At 39.6% G+C, this 27,037-nt stretch overlaps 1 protein-coding gene across 5 annotated transcripts in view; it reads right to left on the bottom strand.

Annotated features, from left to right (window-relative positions):
• USP12 (ubiquitin specific peptidase 12) overlaps nt 1-27,037 on the bottom strand; it is a 131,940-nt gene that overhangs the window by 83,827 nt on the left and 21,076 nt on the right. The window lies entirely within an intron of this gene.

Genomic DNA, 27,037 nt, shown 5'->3' with positions numbered 1-27,037 from the left:
AGTCTGCGGAGAGTAAACAGGTATGATAAAGTGCAAAGAGCCTGTCTTAGTCATCTAGTGCTGCTGTAACAGAAATACCAAAAGTGAATGGCTTCAACAAACAGAAGTTTATTCTCACAGTCTAGTAGGCTAGAAATCCAAATTCAGGGCATCAGCTCCAGGAAAAGGCTTATCTCTCTTTGACACCTCTGGAGCAAGGTCCTTATCATCAATCTTCCCCAGGACTAGGAACTTCCCAGCACAGGAACCCCGGGTCCAAAGGATGCATTCTTCTCCTGTCTCTATTTTTTTGGTGGTATGAGGTCCCCCTGTCTCTGTGCTTGCTTCTCTCTTTTATATTTTAAGAGACTGATTTAAGACACAATCTAATTTTGTAGATTGAGCCCTGTCTCATTAACATAACTGCTCCTAATCCTACCTCATTAACATTATAGAGGTAAGACTTATAACACATTGGAAAATCATATCAGATGACAAAATGACAGACAATCACACAATACTGGGAATCATGGACCAGCCAAGTGGACATGCATCTTTGGGGGACACAATTCAATCCATGCCAGGGCCCTAGATCATTGTCTTTCTGGATTTAAAAATCCTCGTTTATAAAATAAAAGAGTCAGACTCCTCAGGGATTTTCTAAATCCCCAGCTCCAAGTTTATCTGCTGGGTTTTCAAATCTTTACATGAATTAAGGTTTGCAAGCTAAAAATGTTTAGAAAATAAAAGGATTAGGTTTCTAAAGCCCCTTCTAGCTCAATATTCTATCATTTCCAGTCAGTTTTATCAATGATTCTCAGGATATTACCATATTACTGTGGGTATACAGAACTCCAAGCCAACCAATAAACGCCAAGCAGCACAATCCAACAGTTGGAGGGATTATGGTTATGGATGGAGTGAAGGCAGTAGATCGAGATGCAAAGTACAAAGAGAAAATAGAATTCACTTTATTATGGTCCTAACCAAAGGTGAAGCATAGTCAAGTATCTGTTTCTATGATAATGATGCTGTACAGCCGATTCTGCGAATGCAAGCAGGCGCATTCCCAGGGCGCTGACTCAAGATGTTCCCTGCTGAAATGCTCACAGTACATCCCTGCCTCTAACCTAATGCTACTACAACGCTGAAAGGTACACTAAGCAACCCAGTTTCTGATGAGTGGTTTTTAAATTAAAAAAAAAAAAAAAAGTCAAAGGTAACACCAAATGAGGGTGTTCACAAAGGTAAACGGTGTCACTAAAACGTACACAAGAAAAAAGGACCTGTTGGTAATTGCTATGGCATACGTAATTTTGAAACAACAGCAAGAACCAAAAAATAACAACCAAAAAATACACATGCGGGTATGTATCTATGTATATATGTATACATGTGTATAGGTATTTATGCATGAGTACATTTTTTTATTTTATATATATGCACGTATGTATGCATATGCATCTATGTGACTGTATGCACACATATTCACATATATAATAAAGTATATAAGGGCACAGCTACAGATACTTCTTAGACACAATAAGGCATCTCACAGGACTGGATTTCTGGATTTGAAGGATTAGGACCGTAGTCTCGTGAGACATCTCAATCAATTGGCATACTATAGTTCATACAGTTAGGTTCTACATCGACCACAGCCTTATCTACCCCGAGACCAGAAGAACTAGATGATACCCAGCTACCACTACCGACTGTTCCAGTCACGGCCATAACAGATGGACCCTGACAGAACGGGAGAAAAATGTGGAATAGAACCTCAAATTCAAAAAAAAAAAAAAAAAAAAACCAGACCTACAGGAGAAAGACTCCCCAAGACTACTGCCCTGAGATACTTTTCAAACCCTGAACTGAAACTAACCCTTGTGATCACCTTGTAGCTAAACAGCAAATGGGCTAAAAAAATAATGAGTATCACCCATCAAGTACTGCACTCCTTTAAAAAAATCACCTTTATCAGACCGAACAGTCAACAATTGCTTTAAAACAAAGATGAGAATGTAAAGGGGTAAAGAACCTAATAGAAATGGAAAAAACAAGAGAAATAATGAGAATGTTCATGAATTATGAAGAATATAACCAATGTCACTAAACAGTTTGTGTAGAAATTATTGAATGGGAACCTAAACTGCTATGTAAGCCTTTAATTAAAATACAATAAAATATTGTTTAAAAAAAAAAGTTTTGAACAAGAGTTAGATACAACTGGTGAAAACCAACCACCAAACCAAAAATTTGCTATTCAGTGTTTAGGCATCTTTAGAAGAGTTCTCAAACACAGACATTCCCTGAGGATTCTGATGGAGGCTGACAAATTTATCATGTCATACAATAGTCAATCAAGCTCCCCCATGTTTAAACTGAGCCTAGTACGAGTCAACATTCAACAGGAATGGCTCTGAATTATTTTTCATCTCCACGCACTTGAGAAATAGGACCCTACCAAATTAATTTTTTTTTTTTTTAATGAAGTCAATGATTTTTTACAAGAAGAGAAGGAAGGAATGGTGTGATGCTTGGCTAAGATTTTCTGCTCTAGAGCTTTCGTAGGTATCTGGATTCATTTGTTTTGTATGAAACATGGCATACATAGATGGAAAAAAAAATCATTTTCTGACTGTTTAGACACCATTTTTTGTACTGTAAGAAAAAGATTACTTTAGACTCAGTATCTGTTACTACAGAATTCATCATGAAGAAGCAACTGTTGTCAGTCGAGTCAGTTCCAACTCACAGTGACCCTGTGCACAACAGAAAGAAACACCACCTGGTCCTGCACCATCCTCACAATCGTTGTTATGCTTGAGCTCACTGTTGCAGCCACTGTGTCAATCTACCTCATTGAGGGTCTTCCTCTGGCCCGCTGACCCTCTACTTTGCCAAGCATGATGTCCTTCTCCAGGGACTGATCCCTCCTGACAACATGTCCAAAGTATGTAAGATGCAGTCTCACCATCCTTGCTTCTAAGGAGCATGCTGGTTGTACTTCCTCCAAGACAGATTTGTTTGTTCTTTGGCAGTCCATGGTATAGTCAATACTCTTTGGCAATACCACAATTCAAAGACGTCAATTCTTCTTTGGCCTTACTTATTTATTCACTGTCCAGCTTTCACATGCATATGATGAGACTGAAAATACCATGGCTTGAGTCAGGCGCACCTTAGTCTTCAGGGTGACATCTTTGCTTTTCAACACTTCAAAGAGGTCCTTTGCAGCAGATTTACCCAATGCAATGCATCGTTTGATGTCTTGACTGCTGAATCTATGGACACTGATTGTGGATCCAAGTAAAATGAGATCCTTGACAACTTCAATCTTTTCTCTGTTTATCGTGATGTTGCTCATTGGTCCAGTTGTGAGGATTTTTGCTTTCTTTATGTTGAGGTGCAATCCATACTGAAGCCTCTGGTCTTTGATCTTCATTAGTAAGTGCTTCAAGTCCTTGTCACTTTCAGCAAGCAAGGCTGTGTTATCTGCATAATGCAGGTTGTTAATGAGTCTTCCTCCAATCCTGATGGCCCATTCTTCTTCATATAGTCCAGCTTCTTATATTATTTGCTCAGCATATAGAATGACTAGGTATGGTGAAAGACAGAACCCTGACACACACCTTTCCTGCCTTTAAACCACCCAATATCCCCTTGTTCTGTCCAAACAACAGCCTTTGGATCTGTGTAAAGGTTCCTCATGAGCACGATGAAGTGTTCTGGGGTTCCCATTTGTCGCAATGTTGTCCATAATTTGTTATGATCCACAGTTGAACGCCTCTGCACAGTCAATAAAACACAGGTAAACATCCTTCTGATATTCTCTGTTTTCAGCCAGGATCCATCTGACATCAGCAATGATATCCCTGGTTCCATGCCTTCTTCTGAAACTGGCCGGAATTTCTGGCAGTTCCCTGTTGATATACTGCTGTAGCCGTTTTTGAATGATCTTCAGCAAAATTTTGCTTGCATGTGATATTGATGATATTGTTCTATAATTTCTGCACTTAGTTGGATCACCTTCCTCGGGAATAGGCATAAATATGGATCTCTTCCAGCCAGTTGGCCAGGAAGCTGTCTTCTAATATTTCTTGGTATAGATGAGTGAGCACCTCCAGCAATGTACCCATTTGTTGAAACATCTCAATTGATATTCTGTCAATTCCTGGAGTCTTGTTTTTTGCCAATGCCTTCAGAGCAGCTTGGACTTCTTCCTTCAGTACCATCGGTTCCTGGTTATATGCTATCTCTTTAAATGGCTGAACATCGACTAATTCTTTTTGGTATAATGACTCTGTGTATTCCTTCCATCTTCTTTTGAGGCTTCCTGTGTCATTTAATATTTTCCCCATGGAATCCTTCACTATTGCAACTTGAGGTACGAATGTTTTCTTCAGTTCTTTCAGCTTGAGAAAAGCCAAGCATGTTTCTTCCCTGTTGGTTTTCCATCTCCAGCTCTTTGCACATGTCATTTTAATACTTTACTTTGTCTTCTCAAGCTACCCTTCGAAATCTTCAGTTCTTTTACTTTACCATTTCTTCCTTTCGCTTTAGCTGCTCGACTTTCGTGAGCAAGTTTCAGAGTCTTCTCTGACATCCATCTTGGTCTCTTCTTTCTTTCCTGTCTTTTTTTTATGACCTCTTGCCTTCTTCATGTATGATGTCATTCCACAACTCGTCTAGTCTTCAGTCACTAGTGTTCAATGCATCAAATCTGTTCTTCAGATGGTCTCTAAATTCAGGTGGGATATACTCAAGGTCATATTTTGGTTCTTGTGGACTTGCTCTGATTTTTTTCAGTTTCAGCTTGAACTTCCGTATGAGCAAGTCAGCCCCTGGGCCTTGTTCTGACCGATGATATTGAGCTTTTCCATGGTCTCTTTCCACTGATGTAGTCATTTTTATTCCTGTGTGTTCCATCTGGCCAGGTCCGTGTGTATAGTCGCAGTTTATGTTGGTCAAAGAAGGTATTTGCAATCAAGGAGTCACTGGTCTTGCAAAATTCTATCCTTTGATCTCCGGCAATGAAGCAATTAGATGCCCATAATACTTCTCATGAAGACCACCAAAAGGTAGATGAAACTTAGAATTAAAAAAAAAAATTACTGAGCTGGTGAGAATATAGAAAAGCCGGACAAGGCAAAAAATAAAGTGATGGGAGAACCCTGTGAGATAAGTAAACACCAAAGGCAGATTTCACACTGAGGGTATTTGCCAAACCCTAGAGACCTTCAAGGAACCCTGGTGGCATGAACGGTTAAGTACTCAGCTACTAAATGAAAGGCTAGCAGTTTGAACACACCCAGCCCCTCCATGGGAGAAAGGCCTAAAGATCTACTCCCATAAAGGTTACAGCCAGGAAAGCCCCATGGTGCAGTTCTACTCTGTCACATGGAGTCGCTGAGTTGGAATCGACTCAACAGTACCCAACAACAAGTGATCTTTAGATTCTCTTCTGACAGCGGAATGGAGTGCAGAAAACTGGCCCTAAAGCTCAGGGTTCACCCAAGGTAGGGAGTCCAAAAGAAGACCCGAGCATGAAGCTGGGATCCCCAAAGTGCTACACCTTCAGCATACAGAACAACAAAGCAAGGATACTTGCCTAATGTGACTTGGCACTGGGGTGAAAGGGGGAAAAAAAAAAAAAACAAGTATTTTCCAAAGTTTTATAAGTTGGTCTTCATGAAAGTTTGTGACCCAAATTCATAAAAGCTGTGTGAGCTTAAAAAGAATCTCAGGCAGAGAATTTAATTCAAAGAGATCCTGAGTTAGCAGTGTTCTTCCCCCACCACCAACTGGCAGAATTACAAATTCACTCTGGAAAAAAACAAATTCAATCCATCTCACAAAGAATTCTCACAAATAAAGTTCCAAGAGATTTGAGTTCACAGTCAAAAATCACAAAACCACACAGGAAAACAAAGTGCCATGAATAAAAATCAACAGAAAAGTAGCAGAATCAGACTCATAAAGAGATTAAATATTAGAACTATCAGATGCAGGATACAAAGTAAATGTTTAATACATGTCAAGAAATAACAAAATCTGGCTATAAGAGCAAAGAAGACACTCTAAAGTCTAAGCAGATTTTTTTTTAAAGAACCAAATAACACTTCTAAATATAAAACTTAAAATCACTGGAAGTAAAAACTCAACAGTTGTGCTTAAAAAACAAGGTTAATATTGGGTAATACTTCTTAGTCAACAGTCCTATCAATATAATATTACTAATTAAAAATAAAGTTTTATTCAAAATAGGAAATGTTTTACAAAAAAGACATCATGGGAGAACGAATCAATCCACTATGGAGCTGCTACAGAGACCAACCAAAACCAAACCCAATGCCGTCGAGTCAATTCCAACTCATAGCCACCCTACAGGACACAGTAGAACTGCCCCATAGGGCTTTCAAGGCTATAACCTTTACAGAAGCAGACTGCCACATCTTTCTTCCACAAAACGGCTGGTGGGTTCGAACCACTGACGTTTTAATTAGCAGCCAAATGCTTAACCACTGTACCATGAGGACTCCTTGTAGAGAGACCAGGGTGTATTAAAAATAGCACTCAACTAGCAAAGCTACAGTCTGGTTTGGCTTGCCACTAACTAACTAGCTGTCTGACTTGAAATGAAACGCTTCTCTCTCTGAACCCCGGGCACCTCCTATTTAAAATCTCTAGGTGTATAGTACCTCCCATTCCCCACATTTCTAGCAACATGTGACTCTATCAATCAGCTCTTCCAATCTCAATAAAATATTAACAATAAAATACTGGGTTTAGTCTATTAAAAGCCAAACATTAACAAAACCCTGAATAAAATTCATAGTGCCTTATCCTCAAAAATAACCATCTGAAAATAAAAACTAGTAGGAAATATAGTAAGCACTTTAAACTTATCTAGTATGAATTTTTCTTTTAATTTTTATTGTGCTTTAAGTAAAAGTTTACAAATCAAGTCAGTCTCTCACACAAAAACCCATATACACCTTGCTACATACTCCCAATTGCTCTCCCCCTAATGACACAGCCCGCTCCCTCCCTCCACTCTCTCTTTTTGTGTCCATTTCACCAGCTTCTAAACCCCTCTACCCTCTCATCTCCCCTCCAGGCAGGAGATGCTAACATAGTCTCAAGTGTCCACCTGATCCAAGAAGCTCACTCCTCACCAGCATCCCTCCCCAACCCACTGTCCAGTCCAATCCCTGTCTGAAGAGTTGGCTTTGGGAATGGTTCCTGTCCTGAGCCAACATAAGGCCTGGGGGCCATGACCACCAGGGTCTTTCTAGTCTCAGTCGGACCATTAAGTCTGGTATTTTTATGAGAATTTGGGGTCTGCATCCCACTGCTCTCCTGCACCCTCAGGGGTTCTCTGCTGTGGTCCCTCTCAGGGCAGTCATCAGTTGTAGCTGGTCACCATCTAGTTCTTCTGGTCTCAGGATGATGTAGTCTCTGGTTTATGTGGTCCTTTCTGTCTCTTGGGCTCATAAATACCTCGTGTCCTTGATGTTCTTCCTTCTCCTTTGACCCAGGTGGGTCAAGACCAATTAATGCATCTTTGATGGCCGCATGCTAGCATTTAAGACCCCAGATGCGGGATGCAGAATGTTTTCTTAGTAGATTTTATTATGCCAATTGACTTAGATGTCCCCTGAAACCATGGTCTCCAAACCCCTATCCCTGCTACACTAGCCTTTGAAGCACTCAGTTTATTCAGGAAACTTCTTTGCTTTTGGTTTAGTCCAGTTGTGCTGACCTCCCCTGTATTATGTGCTGTCTTTCCCTTCACCTAAAGTAGTTCTTATCTACTATGTAATTAGTGAGTATCTCCTCCCACCCTCCCTCCCTCCCCCATCTCATAACCATCAAAGAATATTTTCTTCTCTGTTTAAATCTAGTATGAATTCTTGAAGACAAGGACTGCTTCTTTTTCATATCCAGAAATAAATGTCCAAGTGAAAGAAAAGTCAGTTGAAACTGCAAGGATACCTTGGGTCCATTATTTTGATAATATAAAAGTGACAGACAGTATCTTAAGTGTTGCTGACAAGTCAAAGACAATCTGAAAACATGAAAAAAGAAAAGAGCTTGGGAGATGGCTGCTTCTGATTAAATAACTGTTTTACATAATTAACCAGGGAAAACATACAACTGACATCCCTCACTCTGCCACTATGAGACAGATACAAAGTATATAAAAGCAAACTGATGACAAGGGGTGTTTTCAAGAAAACAAGTTGGGGAAGTTTCCTGGCCCATATCGCCAACATATAAAGCTAGAATGTGGTGTTTAAAGAAAAAAGACATTGTCTACGAAGACATATCAGCTTGAAAAGTGTAATTCCATTCAGTATACACCCACTCCTCACTTATTGACATGGTTAGGTTCCAAAGACCAGGGCACTGTGTGAAAATGGAGGATGACTAAATCATTATATAATTGCCAAGTAACACCATTATGTAACTGCCAAATTACATCATCACATAACTGCCAAACCACTGAGAATCACAACCCAGTCGAGTTGACATATAACTTTAACCATTACAGCCAGCATTAATTTTGCCTCACAGCTCAGCATTCATCACTCGAGATGTGTATCATTAATGCACAAGATGGCTGGAGAGTAGATTGTTTACTATTGCCGCAAACGGGAAACGTCAGATAATGAGACAGTCAATAAGTGAGGAGTAGGTGTACATTGTTTAAGGAGCCCTGGCGGCACAGTGGTTAAGCACTCAGCTGCTAACTGAAAGATTGGCAGTTCGAACCCAGCAGCCACTCGGTGGGAGAAAGATGTGGCAGTCTGCTTCCATAAAGATTACAGCCTTGGAAACCCTATGTGGCAGTTCTACTCTGTCCTACAGGGTTGCTAGGAGTAGGAATTGATCCGAGGGCAATGGGGTTATACATTGTTTATGAAAATAGAGCACTTAATACATTAAGAAATACAGCAAGAAACAAAAAATAATGAAAACTTAAAGAGATCAGCATCTACCTAGAAAAGGTACTCATCAAGGATGTGTCCTTTTTTTTTTTTAAGACCAGGCTTACTGGCCTGACAGAGACTGGAGAAACCCAAAGAGTATGGCACCAGACACCCTTTTAGCTCAGTAATGAAGTCACTCCCAAGGTTTACCCTTTAGCCAAAGATTAGATAGGCCCATAAAACAATATGAGACGAATGGGGCACAACAGCCCAGGGGTAAGAACTAGAAGGCAGGAGGTGACTGGAAAGCTGGTAATAGGGAACCCAAGGTTGAGAAGGGAGTGTTGACCTGTCATGGGGTTGGTAACCAATGTCGCAAAACAACATGTGTAAAAACAACATGTGTACTAACTGTTTAATGAGAAACCAGTTTGTTCTGTAAACTTTCATCTAAAGTACAATTAAAAAAAAAGAATACTTTTTTTATAGTAGATAATTATGACAAACAATTAGTTCCCAGACAACTTTCTTTTTAATACAAGTAGGGGAAACCCCAAGACATTCTTCTGAGTGTCACACTTCTAGTCATATTCTACAACTCAGCGTTTATGAGTTTAATATTGAAAGGGGCGAGTCAGGTCAGTGCGTAGGGGAGAACTGCCAAATCAGGCAGGAAAGGCTTCCTGGAGGTGAGAGAGGGAAGTGACCTTGGGAAACAGAGAAAAGTCCCTGAGGCACAGGAAGCCAGCTATGTGAGGGTGGGAGGATGCAACAGCAAAAGGGAAGTGAATGTGAATAATAAAAAGATACATCCAAAGCAGAGAGGATGATGTAAGAAGCAAGTCTGTATCGCTTAAACTACAAAAAAAGTAAAGAATCCAAGAGAAGGCTTAAAGCACATACTTGTTCTGGAAATGCTGTGTTCCCTGAAACTATGTCAAAAGCAATTACAATTTTTATGACAAAACAAATCATCTCTACGCCCTAAGTTTTCAAGCATCATAAAAACACCATCAAAGCAATTGTTGCTGTTATTGTTGTTGGATGCTGCCGAGTTGATTCCAACTCACAGCGACCCCATGTGACAGGAGAACCGCCCCATAGGTTTTCTGGGGTCAGAGCAGATCATCAAGTCTTTCCTCCCACAGAGTGGCCAATGGGTTCAAACTGCCAACCTTTGGTTAGCAGCCACAGGCTTAACCATTGAGATAATAGCTCCTATCAAGCAGTGTTATTGTGTGCCCATCAAATCGATTCCAACTCATAGTTATCCAATATGACAGAGTAGAACTGCTCCATAGGGTTTCCTAGGCTGAAATCCTTACAGAAACAGATGGCCAGATCTCTTCTGCTACAGAGCCGTTGGGTGGGTTCAAATTGCCAACCTTTAGGTTAGTAGTCAAGCACTTACCACCACGGCACCAGGGCTTCTATAACAAACAGTCCTCTGGAAATGTAAAATCCAATCAATATCTGAATAACTATTTTCTACCAAGCACTGTGCTAGAAGTTGAACATAATTTTCAAACTGTAGTACTCATTAGTGTGTTGTAAAATCAATCTAGTGCATCACAATCAGTATTTTCTTTTTCAGTAACATAGATCAGAGTATAACTCCCTAGTAAGAGTAAACAATGGCTCATGAAACTTTTGTTTCAATACTTATGTCTATACTGGGTCTTAATGTGAATTCTACTTCTCATTGTAGATTGAAATCAAAGTCTTGACCTAGAGTGCTGTGAAAGATACAAAAGTGTGGGACAATTTCAAAATCATAATCCAACTGGGGAATACACTGTGAATAAAAATTAGCTTTTTATGACACACACACACACAAAAAAAAAACAGCACACTCACTGCCATCGAGTCAATTCCAACTCATAGCAATGTTATGCGGCAAAGTATAACTGCTCATAAGGTTTCCAAGGCTGTAAATCTTGACGGGAGCAAATCCTCACATCTTTCTCCTACAGAGCAGCTGGTGGGTTCAAACTGCTGACCTTTTGGGTAGCAGCCAAGTGCTTAACCACTGCAACACCATAAAGGTAGGAAATCGTTGAAAAACAAATTTTAAAGTTATACAGGAGAGAGTTAGTGTCAGAGCTTATCCTACATACACTACAGCACAGTATAGGGTATCAGGACAGCGATAACATCGAGAGCCGGCGAGTCTGAGAAAGGCTTCATAAAACAGACTTCATAAACAGGCCTTGAATTTTCTCCAAGTGAATTTTCATAATGGGAAAATTAGAACCATAAAGAACAAACAGGAGGCACCTAAACACTGCAGAAGCAGGCTGTGCGTCAGGCTGAGCGGTGGCCTGCACACCAGGCGGCCGGCATTCCTGACTACTGCTAATACTACGTTAGACCGACAAGCAGTGGCACTTTGACAAGCCATTCTGCTTAAGGTTCTTGACTGGCAGTACTTGGGGTTCTACACTGATCTGCAGCCAGTCTAAGAATCTTGGTCTAGGCCTTCTGCAGAGGCCTCCTTTGATTTTAACCACCCCATCAGAAGCTAAAGTGTTCTCCATAAAAAATATAAAGATTCTTGGATACAGGGGTGGCATCACACCACTGCAGCATCTATCACAGAGGGTTGCAAAAAGCTGCCTTAAAAAACAGACATCAGCACCAAGCAAAGCCACCTTGGGAAGGTCTGGTATGGTCTGAGTGGGTATGGATGCTCCAAAATGGAACAGGGATGGGGAGGCGTCAAAACGTCCTCCTAACTCTGAGAAAACAAAAATATGATGCAACCAATTCTCAAACTCTGATAATCACATTCCTGAGGGCCCTTGCCTCTGTACTCTCTCGCACAGGTCTTGTGAGAACCATTTGTATAAGTTACAGGGAGAACGAGAAATCATATAAACTTATTTCGTAACGTGTGCATACGTTTGTGTGTGTACCCTCCTGACCTCCTGCCTACCCTCTATACCTCCCCCCAAAATCGTCAACCCAATGAAGACTTCTGACAAGTTTTTCAAAGTTTTCAAGGCCAGGATAGCTACTCTTCTCAGAAGAAATTAGTTTACTTTCCCTTTCATCTACCACCAAAGAAGCACATGTCTAGCACATTAAACATGTGAATTCCTCATCTAATCAAGTCAGGAAAATCCAATCCTACGATTAATCAATGGGCAAATGTCTGCTAACTTAAATTTACTCAGAAGACTACACTGACATAATCCTTTTCATCTAACAGTAATATGTATGCACGTGTATCATGTAAGAACCAGAAAGTAAGCCACAAATTACACAGCTGAATCATTACTATAGCTTAATGATAAAATGATCAAACCAAAAACACTAGACATGTAATTTTTACCTCCAGAACGTTCAAATAGACACTAGAAACTCAATGTTCCTATCAATGACATACGTTAAATTATTTGCTTCAATATCTTCAAAGAAAAGTCTAGCTCTAAAATCCACTGCTAAATGTGTGCTATGTATGCACGCATTCCTTCATTTGTTCATTCACTTATTTATTTATTCATATTGAAATATTCACATTCACCTTAAATCTTTTAACCTAGTGAAGGAACAGCAAAGTCAGAACACTGATGATGCCAAAAAAGAAAAAGTACTTTTGATCTGTAAATGCCCACAATTAGCTACTGAATGAAATTTGATTAACTCATCTCTGTCAGAAAGTGAGAGTAACGACACTGGGCTAGCAAAAACACTCTGCCAAGCTTTCTCATTTGGCTTAACAATAATGTCAAAAATAAAATTCTCAAATATAAGCAAACTTAGCAAAATGACATAATTTAACAATTTGAGCATTCACAATGACATCTTTACAAATTCTACTTTTCTACCAACACCAAAGAAACTTTCCCCCAAAAATTCATAAAATACTCTCATAGACAGCTAAGCACTGAAATCACAACTGGACCTTAATTTCGTTACTGGCACCTTTTACCTACATTTTACCGTCAACAGGCGAAAAAAAAAGAGGGAGGGGACAGCACGAGGTTTGGCTTGCCAGCATCTACACATTCATTTCAACATGGGGGATCATTTGTTTTCGTGAACAAATTACAAGAAACATTTCATCATTTTAAGTTATTTCTACCATATTCTTGACAGTTTCTAAATTCTCTCACCAAACTGTTTCCGCCCTTCAGACTCCTCATCTGGATACTTGGTCTGTGTGACGACGTTCAATCAGAAAACCTGCACGTCCCCTGTTTCTTCACTTTTAAGCACATGAACCCTCCCATGTTTCTAAAACCCTATGGTGTAGGACAACGAAGTATTTATAAAGCACCTCACATTCATGAGAAGGAAATAACTATATAAACACAGGGTATCGTTATAAAATTGAAGTGAAACCAAAACTGACAATCTAAATTACTAACTGACTTAGGTACATTAACAGAGTTCATACTCCAGATTCCAGGGGCTAACTATACTCCACCTCACCCTAATAACAGGTAAAATTATGATCAAAGTGAAATATTGTTAAATCAAATCACTGGCATATTCCATATGCCTGAAATAAAATAAGGAGCTCACACTGTGAAGAACTGCCTCAGAGAGAGAGGTCTTAACTCACACCACAATAAAAAAAATAAAAAGTTACTTGTGGCTCTTCTCCACATTTTTGAGACTAAAGGAGTATTTTATTAAACGAGAGTGAAGCAGAAAGAACAAAGAATCATCACAGTTCAGTTTTCTAGATTTCTATTCTCTTGACCTATTAAATGTGGTGCTCTTTTAAGATTTTTTCAGCTATGAAACTGTGAAAGAACTGAGAGCAAGTTTTAAGTTCTACTGCAAGAATAAAGACCATTCTTGGCAGCCACACTGTGATGTCCAAGTCCCCTGAAAGGGTGCAGTTTTTGTGACGGCTGCTAGAGAAATCCTGCAAACGAACGTGATCACATCAAAGCAGTATTCAGTCTCCTGGGGGGTGGGGGGTGGCAGCAGCACTATTTAGACAAATTGTAGGGAAACAGAAAGAAACTGGGTACAGCTGGCACCATGTAGAATCACGTTCAAAACACACTCAGGAGCATTACACTGGGCTTCCAAGACGAGGGCTGAATACACCTACTTCCCCATCAACGTCACATTTCTGGAAAGAAAGTCACTTGTTGAAACTCAAAATTTCTTAAGTGAAAAACATATCTGCAGGGTTCAGGTGAGGCCAGGAGTTTAGTATGCTTGTTTATTATGGCAAACCAAAAAGACAGTTCCTGACATAAACAACACTTAAATTCCACAGCTTTGATTCTGCAAGCCACAACAGTTAACAACAAGGATACCAGAAAAACTTTGGAAGGCACCTCTGTCTCTGAGAAAAGAACGGTTCAGCAGGCTGATGAGTAAGACCTAGGAGTTGTCTAGCTGCACGAATAACAAGGCTTAATGATATCTAATACGTGTGATGTTTTAAAAACTGCAATAAAATTCATTTATTAAAATAAACACAGATTGATATATTTTAAGCATGATTAGAACACGAATTTCAGAACAGGGAGAAATCAGTGTTGGAACTGGAGTTTGGGTCATGTTATAAAGGAGAAAGACATGGATTAGGAGAGAGGCACTTCAGCCGTCCCAGGACAAGAGGAAGCTGAGATGGTGGAGACCCATCTCAGGGAGCTGGGAAGAGCACTGAGCTGGCATCAGAAGATCAGAGTTTGATCCCCAGCTCTGCCACCACTTTCAAGCAAGTCACTCTACCAGTCTTCATTTCCTCATTGTTTTAACACCTACCCTGCCTTCCCTCACGTGGTTGTTGTGCAAATCGAATAATCAACGTGAAAGTTCTCTATAGCAATAAAGCACTGTGTGAAGGTATTATTAGAAAGACTGGTCATTTGAAGTTTTCTAAGTGATCATTTTACCAAGGTGAGCAATGCAATGGAAAATTCCAGTAAATGTACTTTGTTTAGGTGCACTTTGCTTTGAAAGCTACTGCGTAGAGAGAAGGGAATATGCCAATCTTTAACCTATGCACAAGTCTAAAGTAAAATTCCCTATGAAAGTATAATTTATAAGTTTTTAAGTTGTTATAAATACTAGAACAAGCATCAAATCCCTTTTGCCTGCTTTGTATGAAACCTTATTTTCTAAATAATGCATGCTCACAATCAGGGACGGACTACCCAATAAGCGAGGTAAGCACATGCTTACAGCATCAACAAAACAGGGGCACCAGCTGTCCAAAGCAAAAGCCCACAGACACCAAGCAGACAGGATACAAGGAAAAGCGAGCACCACAGTGGAAGGGAAACTGGCAGGGCACTAAATGAAACTGATACCAGCCCAGTGCGTGAGAATAGGATGGCCATGGATAACTAAGACACACACACACATACATGTGCATATATAACTCACATATCCCATTCGAATATGTGAGTAAACAGAGGAAGGGGAGCCACAGATCATCAGGGTTTAGGGTATTCACATGCCTTAATCCAGCTCTGCTCACAATCCAAATAATTCAAACAATAACTAAACTTGCTGCCATGGAGTCAATTCCAACTCATAGTGAACCTATAGGACAGAGTAGAACTGCCCCATAAGGTTTTCAAGGCTGTAAATCTTTAGGGGAGTAGGCTATCACATCTTTCTCCCCCAGAGAGGCTGGTGGGTTCAAACCCACAAACTTCCAGTTAGTAGTCAAGCGCTTTAACCACTGCGCCAAAAAAGCTCTTTTCAAGCAATAAAGAGGTTATAAAAACTAATAATAATATTACTTACTACTCCTTCCCTTTAGGTTCCTTTCTCCAGAGACAACCACTATTAACAGTTTGGTTTTAGATTTGATGGTGATTATTTAACTGGTATATAACTTTAACAACATATTCTATATCTCTAGTGCTTGATGCAACAGTTAAACACTAGGCTGGCAGCTAACCAAAAGACTGGTAGTTCGAACCCACCCAAAGGCTCCGTGACAGAAAAGATCTGGTGATCTGCTCCTGTAAAGATTACAGCCTAGAAAATCCTATGTGGTAGTTCTACTCTGTCATATGGAGTCTCTATAAGTTGGAATCAACTTGACCGCACCCAACAATAACCTAAGAACAACGCTTGATGAATTAAATTCAGCAGCTTTGAATTCTGTGCTACACAAGATAAGAAACTGGCACACACGCCACCTCCCAATTCTCCTTCCCATGCCACCTCCTAATTTCTAGCAGGTATTACTAGACATAATAGTATTCTAGGGATTCTAGTGGTTCTGTATTTACAACTCTAGTTGGATTTATCAACTTCATGTAGTACTTGAGAAATCCCTGCAATGAAACAAAAGGAAATCAGCACATTTACCTTTCCCTTCTATCCCACTTGCTTCCCCACCTCCCAGTAACTAGTAATGATTTTTTAATGAATTCTGGGATTATAACACATTTGCGTCTGTAATTACAACTACATTTTCCAAGCTTTATTTATAGGTTTATTGGGAACACAACTGGAAAGAGAGGCTCCTCAAAGGAGAGCTGATGCTACGGTGCTTGACTTGTGCAGTGGGGAGGGGAGGGCAGGGATACTGAGTGACTAGACCTCAGAAAAAGTTACGTAAGGTAAAAATGCTAAAGGTAATTAGCAAAAAATAAAGGAAATATCATTACTCCAACAAAAAGATGTACAGGAAGAAACAAACAACAACAACAAAATAATAAAAGAAACAGACATGTAGCCCCTGTCATAAAATATTGCACTCAAAGGAGAATCTTCCATGTTTCCTATTCTTTCAAGCTCTTGGTTTTCTCCAAATGTCTGGGAATCTGGTTGGCTATTCAAATTTGTGAATGAAAGGCATTAGCATAAGTATCTGGCATGGGATTTTTCTGCTTCTGCGTAGGTCTGGTTCTCCTGAAAAAGAGCTGGTTCTGAGTTCCAGATAAGTGGGCCGACTGCTGACTGGTGAGCCTGTAAGAAGTAGGATGTGATGGGAGAGGAGGAGGCAGACAAGCTAAACTAAAGGGAGATGTGCTCTGAGGGTTGACCTACCCTCTAACCCTCAACATCTGTTGTCAAAGACCAAATTACCATAAGCTCTTCTCTGCTCTTTCCACTCTCATGCCCTAATGACCTATGGATCCTCCTCAGATAAAAGATCACCCAATTTCTGCAAAGACCCTGTCTCTGATTCTATCCAAAAACTAAAAACCAGTCATGCCTGTTTGAACATGAAGGAAGAGGCCCCACTAAGTCAGCTATTCCAAATGAAGTTCTTTAATTAGTGACCATGATGATGGCATCATAGCCACACTCCAACTACCAGTCGTTGATTCCAAATTCGAGCTTCGCCAAGAGCTCTCCTGCAAAGACTAGTGCCAACTCTGATGATCAAGGTCAATTGTTCTGTTTATCATTTATTCTTTCCTGGTGTGATTTTTTTCTATTCTTCTGTTATCACTTTAATCCCATCTTGTACTTTTCAACCCTCTAGAAATTCCCCCAAAATATCTGGTTCATTGACAGCGCCGATTATCCTCTAGCTCTGCGACAGTTTCAGAAACTCGATGCACAGCACATCCACCGCTCACAGGCACACCTTTGCTGTTATTTCCACAGAAACTCTAGGGAAGAAGGCTCAGATCAGCCTCATGCTCCTTCATATTTCTCATAAAATAATGGGTTTTATTTTAACAAGTATAAGATTACTCCTACGTAGCCTAATCCCCCCCAGAATATAAACACTGTCTAACCCATAATAACAAACGTCTGCTAACCATGTTCTGCGAATGTCTGCAATAGTGGCAAGAATACCTCTGATGCTCTATATCAATCTCATCAGAAACTCTCAGCCCACACCAAAGCTGGTTTCATTCCGGCCCCTGTTCCAAGCAATAATCTCCAATGTTTTCCTAAATGTTATATATACAAATGTAAAAGAAATAGAAAGAAATGTATATATCAATTATCTATTACCGGAAGCTTTTCAAATTGTATTCTAATTTAAAAATTTTTATTAGTCACACATTATGATTGAAACAGATTCCCCTAACCCTATAAACCGAAAGGGCTACAGAAGCATTCTTTAAGGCCGCTAGGGATCTGAATCAACTCCGCAGCACACAACAACCTTCCATTTATGTCCCCGATAAAGCCTCTCATATTACAAAAAATCACTCTCTTAATTACTTCATTTTGAACAACAAGCAGCTGTCCAAGAAAGTCTCCTGGGCCTGAAACGACCTCCCTAAGTGATAGCTCTAGATGCTTGTAGAGAAGAAGCAAAAAATTTGAACACGTTGATTAATTATGCCTAGAGGTATGATCTCGATATTATACATGATGGATGTCATAATAAAAAAGCCTTTTAAAATTACTTTTATAAAGCAGAGAATAGGCCAGTCATCAGTAATATGTTAAGGAGATATATGACTAAACAAGTTAAAAACAAAAAAATTATCAATATTACACAAATAGAAATGCTATCCCCAAGCCACAGTACCCAGTGACACCATCAAAAATGAATTTAAAAGCAGTAGTGGTTAAGTGCTACGGCTACTAACCAAAAGGTTGACAGTTTGAATCTGTCAGGTGCTCCTTGGAAACTCTACGGGGCAGTTCTACTCTGTCCTATAGGGTCGCTATGAATCGGAATCGACTCGACAGCAGTGGATTTGGTTTTTTGGTTTTGGCACGTAGGTAGGGGAGCCCTGGTGGCGCAGCAGTTAAGAGATCGGCTGCTAACCAAAAGGTTGGCAGTTTGAATCCAACAGCCATTCCTTGGAAACCCTATGGGGCAGTTCTCTCTGCCCTATAGGGTCACTATGAGTCAGAATCAACTCCATGGCAAAGGGTTTGGTTTTGGTTTGGGTCCATGGGTAGAAGCCCTGGTGGTGTAGAAGGTAAGAGCTACAGCTGCTAATTCAAAGGCAGTTTGAACCCATCAGCTGCTCCTCAGAAACCCTATGGGGCAGTTTTACTCTTCCTACAGGGTCGCTGTGAGTCAGAACCAACTCTATGGCAACAGGCTTGGTTTGGGTTTTTTGGTACACAGGTATACACTGAAATGAAAATAAAGATAATATGGTCTGAGAACCTATGCTAGATGTCACAAAAAAATAAAGCTGAACAAAATACTGACTGAGGAGGCATATATGTGAACAATCTGAGTAAAACTGTACCATAAAATGAATGAAATATCTTAAAATTTGTTTGGCTTCAAATCTCCACGTATAACATATTTTATAAATTAAATACAAAGTAACCCTTTCATCATCTAAATCCCTGAACACTGATATACACAAATCTTTTAACACTGGAGGTCTTTGAAATGTATAAATCACTAGAAATCTACTTTTTAAAATATATGTATATAAACATTTACTGCCAGAAGCAAGCTGGGTTAGGGGAGTAAGCAAAAGAAAATCTGTTTTTCTTCATTGCCCAAGGTAAAAAGAACACAATAAAATCGGTACCAATGAAGTGATTTTGATAAAAATATCCCACCTCAAAACATACGAACTACCTTTGCTTTAACAGGGTTCATTCTGCCCAGAATTCAGGAAGCAGCGATAACTTTCGTCACCCATTCTTACCCCTGGAGTCCTGAGTTATTGTTGAGTTATGTTATCTAAAGATGATTTCCCCAACCCAGATTAACTGTGAAAAAGCAATCAAGAAGATCGGCCTAAGTTCCAAAAAGATTCCTCCCTTGAAAAATATTTTAAGCAGCATTCAAATTTTCTGTCCCACTGCTGAACATGAGAGTATTAGGGTGACCACAACAGAGCAAACTGTTTTCCAAGTTCTGTTGGACACACTATTGCCTTCACTTCAAAAAACTACGACTCCTAGAGAAAACCTAGAGAAGCACCCAAAAATCCAAGACTCCAAAGTCCAAGTCTCATGAATGACTAGAACAGAACAGACCTTAGTGAGGACGCTTCGCGTAGTAGAATAAAGTGAAAATTCTTCTCTAATGGACTGAATAAAGCAGATAAATACTTGTCCTCAGTTTGTAGGGTCAATTTAAATTAGAGAAAATAAATTTTTACAGTGTCTAAGTGTGTACATACATGTAAACCAAAAAAACCAAACACACTGCCATCAAGTTGATTCCAACTTATAGCAACCCTATAGGACAGAGCAGAATTGCCCCACACAGTTTCCAAGAAGCAACTGGTAGATCAAACTGCTGACCTTTTGGGTAGCAGCTGATCTCTGAACCACTACGCAAACAGGGCTCCCAAGAGTTAACCATTTCAGCACCTGCGATCCTATACATATGTGTAGTTTTCCAAATATGTACTGACTACCCACTTCTTGTTAGGTGCCAGGGAGTCAGTTCTGACTCTTAAGAACCAAACACTGCCCAGACCTGTCATCCTCACAATCGTTGTTATGCTTGAGCCCACTGCTGCAGCCACTGTGTCAAGCCATCTCATTGAATGTCTTCCTCATGCATGATGTCATTCTCCAGGGACTGGTGCCTCCTGATAACATATCCAAAGAACATGAGACAAAGTCTCACCATCCTTGTTTCTAAGGAATATTAGGCTTCTTAGATATGACATCAAAAGCACAAACAACAAAACAAAAAAAGAAAAATTGGACGTCATCAAAATTAAAAACCTCCGTGCTGAGTCAGAACTGACTTGACAGCAACAGGCTTGGTTTTGCGTTTTTTTTTTTTTTTTGGTGCTTCAGAGGACATCATGAAGAAAGTGAAAAGGCAACCCACAGAATGAGACAAAATAGTCTCAAATTATATATCTTAGCAGTTAAAATCCACCATCCACTCCCTGGAAAACCTACGGGGCAGCCACTACGAGTCAAACTGACTCGACGGTGCCTAACAACAACAACAATCTAGAATATAAAAAGAATTCTTACAACTCAGTAATAAAAAGACATATAATCCAATTAAAAAATAGGCACAGACATTTCTCTAAGAAAGAAATACAATAAACATTTGAAAAAATGCTCAATATCATTAGTCATCAAAATCACAAATCAAGTCAGGTAACAACAAGCACTAGACAGGATGTGGAGAAAACGGGACCCTCATTCACTGCTGTGGGAACTGAAAGGGCGCAGCCTCTTTGGAAAGGTCTGAGAGCTCCTCAAATGATTACACAGTTACCACATGATCTAGCAATTCCACTCCTTTGCTACTTCACATTCCAAGAGAAATGAAACTATATATCCACTGAAAAGCTTGTTCCTGAACGTTGGTAACAGCGATATTCCTAATAGCCAAAACATGGAACCAACCCAAACGTCTACCAACTGATGCACGGATCAACCAAATGTGCCATATTCATACGATAGAATATTACTTGGCCATAAAAAGGGATGAAATACTGATACATGCTACAACATGGATGAACCTGGAAAACATTATGATCAGTGAGAGACGCCAGTCACTAAAGACCACATACTTTATGATCCCATTCATATAAAGTCCAGAATTGAGAAACCTATAGAGACAGGGGATAAATTAGCAGTTGCTCAGGGCCAAGGAAGGACCTGAAAGCCTTGGCAAGGTAGAGGGTGATAGTTAAAAAGTATGGTGTTTCTTTTTAAGGTGATGAAATGTTCTAAAACTGATGGTTGCACATACCTGTGAATATATTAAAAACCACTGAATTATATACTTTTAAATGGATGAATTATATGGTATATGAATTATAGTTCAAATAAAACTATTAAAAAAAAGTTGTATGTCAACTTTCTGAGTCCTTTTGATGAATTTTCTGTACTAACATGTAAAACTTGAATTGTTCAAAACCTGTCTTATTGATTATGCAAAGGCATTCCACTGTGTGGATTGTAACAAATTATGGATAACACTGCAAAGAATGGGAATTCCAGATCACTGAATTGTGCTCATAAGGAACCTATACAAAGACCAAGAGGCAGCCACTCGAATAGAACAGAGGGATACTGCGTGGTTTGAAATCAAAAAGGTGTGTGTCAGGGTTGTATCCTCTCACTATACTTATTCAATTTGTATGCTGAGCAAATAATCTGAGAAGCTGAGCTACATTAAGAAGAATGTAGCATCAGGACTGGAGGAAGGCTCATCAACAACTTGCGATATGCAGATGACACAACCTTGCTTGCTGAAAGTGAAGAGGACTTGAAATGCTTACTGATGAAGATCAAAGACTACAGTCTTCAGTATGCATTACACCTCAACATAAAGAAAACAAAAATCCTCACAACAAAACCAGTAAGCAACATCATCATAAATGGAGAAAACACTGCAGTTGTCAAGGATTTCATTTTACTTGGATCCACAATTAGCGTTCATGGAAGCAGCAGTCAAGAAATCACATGACATACTGCACTGGGCAAATCTGCGGCAGAAAACCTCTAGTAAACATATCACTTTGAAGAGCATGGTGCGCCTGACCCAAGCCACGGTGTTTTCAATCACCTTATGTGCGTGCAAAAGCTAGACAATGAATAAGGAAGACCAAAGAACCGGTGCCTTTGAGTAACAGTTTTGGCAAAAAATATTGAATACACCACGGACTGCCAGAAAAACAAATCTGTCCGGGAAGAAGTACAGCCAGAATGCTCCTCAGAAGCAAGGATGGTGAGACTTTGTCTCATGTACTTTGGACATGTTATCAGGAGGGACCGGTCCCTGGAGAAGGATAGCATGCTAAGTAGAGGGTGATCGAAAAAGAGGAAGACCCTCAGTGAGATGGACCGACACGGTGGCTGCAACAATGGCCTCAAACGTAGCAACGACTGTGAGGGTGGCAAAACAACAAATAGTTCAAAAATCCAAACTCACTTTTAGCCTTCAATATGAATTTACAGGTTTTTTTTATAAAATTAATATGCACACATATGTATACATAGAGAATATAAGTATCTTCTAGTTTCAAATAATAAGTTCTATAAAATCTAATAACAATAAGTTACTCAAAACTTGTTAATGTTTAAGAATTACACATTCAGCTATTACAGTCTTTTCCCTTCCACAGACCACCCTCATGAAGGGTTCACATATCCCCTTTCCAATACTGCTCTGTCTGACATAAAGTCTCATCTCCCTCAAATGACTATGTCTTCCTCAACAAGAACCACTCCTGGACCCACCAGTTGACCCAGCATAATACCAGACATAAATATTTACTCATACTTTTTTCTCTTCCTTGATATGTCCCTTCTTTTGTTAACCTCTCACACTCTCTTTTTTTCCAGACTAACAAGGAAGAAGAGAAAAATAAAGGCCCTAACTATCCAGGGTTTTGGTTTCATCCTATTGTTCACAACTTTATTGATGTATTAAATCTAACAATGGCAGTTATTTAATAAACAGCAGAACAAAATTTTATCTTTTGAGATTTGGCAACCCTCAGGCTAGAATTTCTTCTGAATTATCTCTACCCATTAAAATTCTAAAAGCCCATCTCACATCCTATGGGAATCTTCCTTTCTACTTAGCATAACAAAATATTATTAGGTGTTAGACAGTGTCTCTGCTGTTTTCTTCTTCCCAGGTACTCTTTCCTACCCTTCCTTAAGAGGCTCACAGTCTTGTCCTAAAAAACTCCCCTCTAAACCTCAAAGACTATCTTTTAATGAAACTCAACTATCATTTAGAATCATTGTGAACATATAAAAGGTTCTGATCTGACCTTAAAGTTCTCAGATATATTCTCTCTATTCTCTGCTGAGCAAGGCCTTAAAAGAGAAATCTTACCCATTTTCTCCATTTTCATAAACACTCAGGCTACAAAGCCTACTTACTCACTCAACAACAAAAGTTGTAAAGTACTGGTGCCTAATTTTCCTGACCACTCCACTGCATCTTTATCTTTCTCCTGCTGAGAATGTTGGTGTGCTGACAGTATCTGAAATAAAAACTTGCATTTTGCTACTCGTACATTTAGAACAGATAATAACCACCTCTTGGACCATAAAACAAAACATAATACACGTGAACACTGTGCTTCTTAGTTCAATCAAATACAAGAGACCAAATGTACAGCTCTGGTCCAAAAGCAGGATGAGAAGGCAGGAAAGGACAGGAATGGGACGGATGAGCCCAGGGAACACAGTGTGAAAAGTGCGAGGGTGCTGTCACATTGTGGGGACTGCAACCAATGTCACAAAACAATATGTACATAAATTTTTGAATGAGAAATTAACTTGAGCTGTAAACTTTCACCTAAAGCACAATAAAAAATAAAACTATCAGAACCAAAGACATAAAACAAGTAAAATAAATAAATAACCACCTCTCTTTTTTAACATACACCTAGGGGCCCTGGTGGTGCAGTGGTTAAGCACTTCGCTGCTAACTGAAAGGTCAGCAGTTCAAACTCACCAGCTGCTCTGTGGAAGAAAGGCCTCCTGGTCTGCTCCCATAAAGATTACTGCCTAGGAAACCCTACGGGGCAGTTCTACTCTGTCCTACAGGGCATCTAAGAGTCCAAATGTACTAAATGGCAATGGATTTTAACATTCACTTAGCGCAAAAGGTATATGTTTACAAATCCACTCACCTCCCTTCCAATACTTCCTCACAGCCAAAACTTCATTACAGGCATATCAGGAGCCAATTTTCTACATCTAATATAATGCAGATTTTTAAAAATTAAAAAATGCATACACTGTGGCTGGCAGAATAACAGCCCCCCTAAGATGTCCACGCCTTAATCCCCAGAACCTGTATGTTCTGCTCCACAGCACGGGGAATTACCTCTGTGGGTGAAATTAAGGTTGCTAATTAACTGAACTGAAAATGATGAGATTAGCCTGGATTCTCCAGGTGGGCCCAATGTAATCACAGGGGTCCTCATAAATGAAACAGGGAGGAGGAGGGTCCTTGTCAGAGTGGTAAGATGTGAGAACAGCTTTGAAGATGCCATGAACCAAGGAAACGAGGGCAGCCTCGAGAAAGAGGGAAGGGTAACGAAACAGATTCTCCCCCACAGCCTCCAGAAAGGAATGCAGCTTTGCCAACACCTTGATTTTAGCCCAGTAAGACCCATTTTAAGGAGCCCTCGTGGCCCAGTGTATTAAGCAAGCATTCAGCTGCTAACTGGAAAGGTCAGCAGCTGGAGCCCACACCCACCAGCCACTCTGTGGTAGAACGTTGTGGCAATCTGCTTCTGTAAAGATTACAGTCTTGGAAACCCTACAGGGCAGGTCTACTCCGTCCTATAGGGTCACGATGGGTTGGAACTGACTAGAGGGCAATGACTTGTTTTTTGGTTTGAGACCCTTTTTAAACTCTCAACTTCCTGTAAAGTAGTAATAGACATATGTTGTTTTAAGCCACTAAATTTGTGGTAATTTCTAACAGCAGCAATAGGAAATGCACACGCATATGCAATGTTCTGATTCATTAAACATTACAAAGAGAAATAAAAGCACTCTAATAGCTCCAAAATCTAAAAATTAAAGTGACTGTGTTTCTCAATCACATGCTTAAAAGTTTGACGTTGCTTTACTATTAAAAGAATAATTGTACTAAGCATATGCCCTTGCCCGGAACTCATTAAAAAATGGAGAAATAAAAGGAAACCTGTACTTTACAAATATTACTGTACAGTGAGTATGAGTAAACAGTCAGCCAATTCTCATTAATTATAGTGCAGATGCAAGAACTTTCACTGGGTCCTGACATATTTGACTTTTAATATTACAAGATTATGTTCAAGGATGAAAAATATTTCACTTTAGTTTTTAAATGCAGGCTGACTAAATATACTATTTTAGAAGTACAACTATGAAAATATTTGGCATATATATAAAAGCTTACATCTATTTTGCTTCAAATATGATATAAAGAATAGATCTGCATTCTGTTTAAATGTTTCTTAAAGTGCTTCTTTAAAAAAAAAAAGTATAGAAGCGATGGAAACTCTATTCTGAACCTCTAATGAAATATTTGGTCTAGGCAATGAACATCAACAGTTGCAAAAATCTATTAGGTGAAAATCTGATGTTGTTGTTGTTAGGTTGTGTCGTGCTGGTTCTGACTCACTGAGACCCTGTGTACAATACAATGAAACCTCCTCAGTTCTGAGCCACCCTTACGATACTAGGTGTGTTTCAGCCCACTGGTGCAGCCGCCGTGTCAATCCATCTCATTAAGGGTCGTCTTCTTTTTCACTGATCCTCTACTTTACCAAGCGTGATGTCCTTCTCCAGGGACTGGTCCCTCCTGATAACATGTCCAAATTACGTGAGACGAAGTCTCGTCATCTTCGCTTCTAAGGAGCATTCTGGCTATACTTCTTCCAAGACAGATACGTTTGTTCTTCTGGCAATCCACAGTATATTCAATACTCTTCAGCAACACTATAATGGCATCAAGACTGGAGGAAGACTTATTAACAACCTGCATTATGCAGATGACACAACTATGCCTACTGAAAGTGAAGAGGACTTGAAGTACTTACTGATGAAAATTAAAGACTACAGCCTTCAGTATGAATTACACTTAACATAAAGAAAACAAAAATCCTCACGAACAGACTAATAACCAACACCATGATAAACGGGGAACAGACTGATGGTTCATTTTACTTGGATCCACAATCAACACCCGTGGAAGCAGCAGTCAAGAAATAAAATGACATAGCGCATTGGGCAAATCTACTGTAAAAGACCTCTTTAACATGTTAAAAAGCAAAGATGTCACTTTGAGGACTGATGTGCTGACCCAAGCCATGGTATTTTCAATCACCTCATATGCATGTGAAAGCTGGACAATGAATAAGGAACACCAAAAATCTGATGAGGAACTGCGCTGACAACACCTGGACCCATGGGTCAACCTTACCATCACAAAGAGATGGAAGATACTGTGTGCCTCCAAATGCAATATAACAGGAAGTACCCACCATGAAGTATCTTTTCACCACTTCCGCCCCCAGCACCGGGCAAAAAAAAAAAATCAAGGAATGTGGATCAAGCCTCTAGCTCTATCAGTTTACAGAAAACACACAGAATAGAAGAACACATTAAACACCGCCAAGAGGATGCCATCAGCAAACGGTAGACAACTGGAAAAGCTCTGGAATAACCTGATTTTTTCAACAGATAAATTATAATAAAAGTGTGGGAAAGGGGAAAGACTCAAGAGACAGAGCAACCAAATGCTATATAGGGTCCTACTGTATACAACCATTTGAGACAATCAGGTAATTTTAATAATG

The sequence above is a fragment of the Loxodonta africana genome, chromosome 23 (assembly GCF_030014295.1).
Source record: "Loxodonta africana isolate mLoxAfr1 chromosome 23, mLoxAfr1.hap2, whole genome shotgun sequence".
NCBI lineage: Eukaryota > Metazoa > Chordata > Mammalia > Proboscidea > Elephantidae > Loxodonta > Loxodonta africana.
This window is presented reverse-complemented; position numbering and strand designations above follow the sequence as displayed.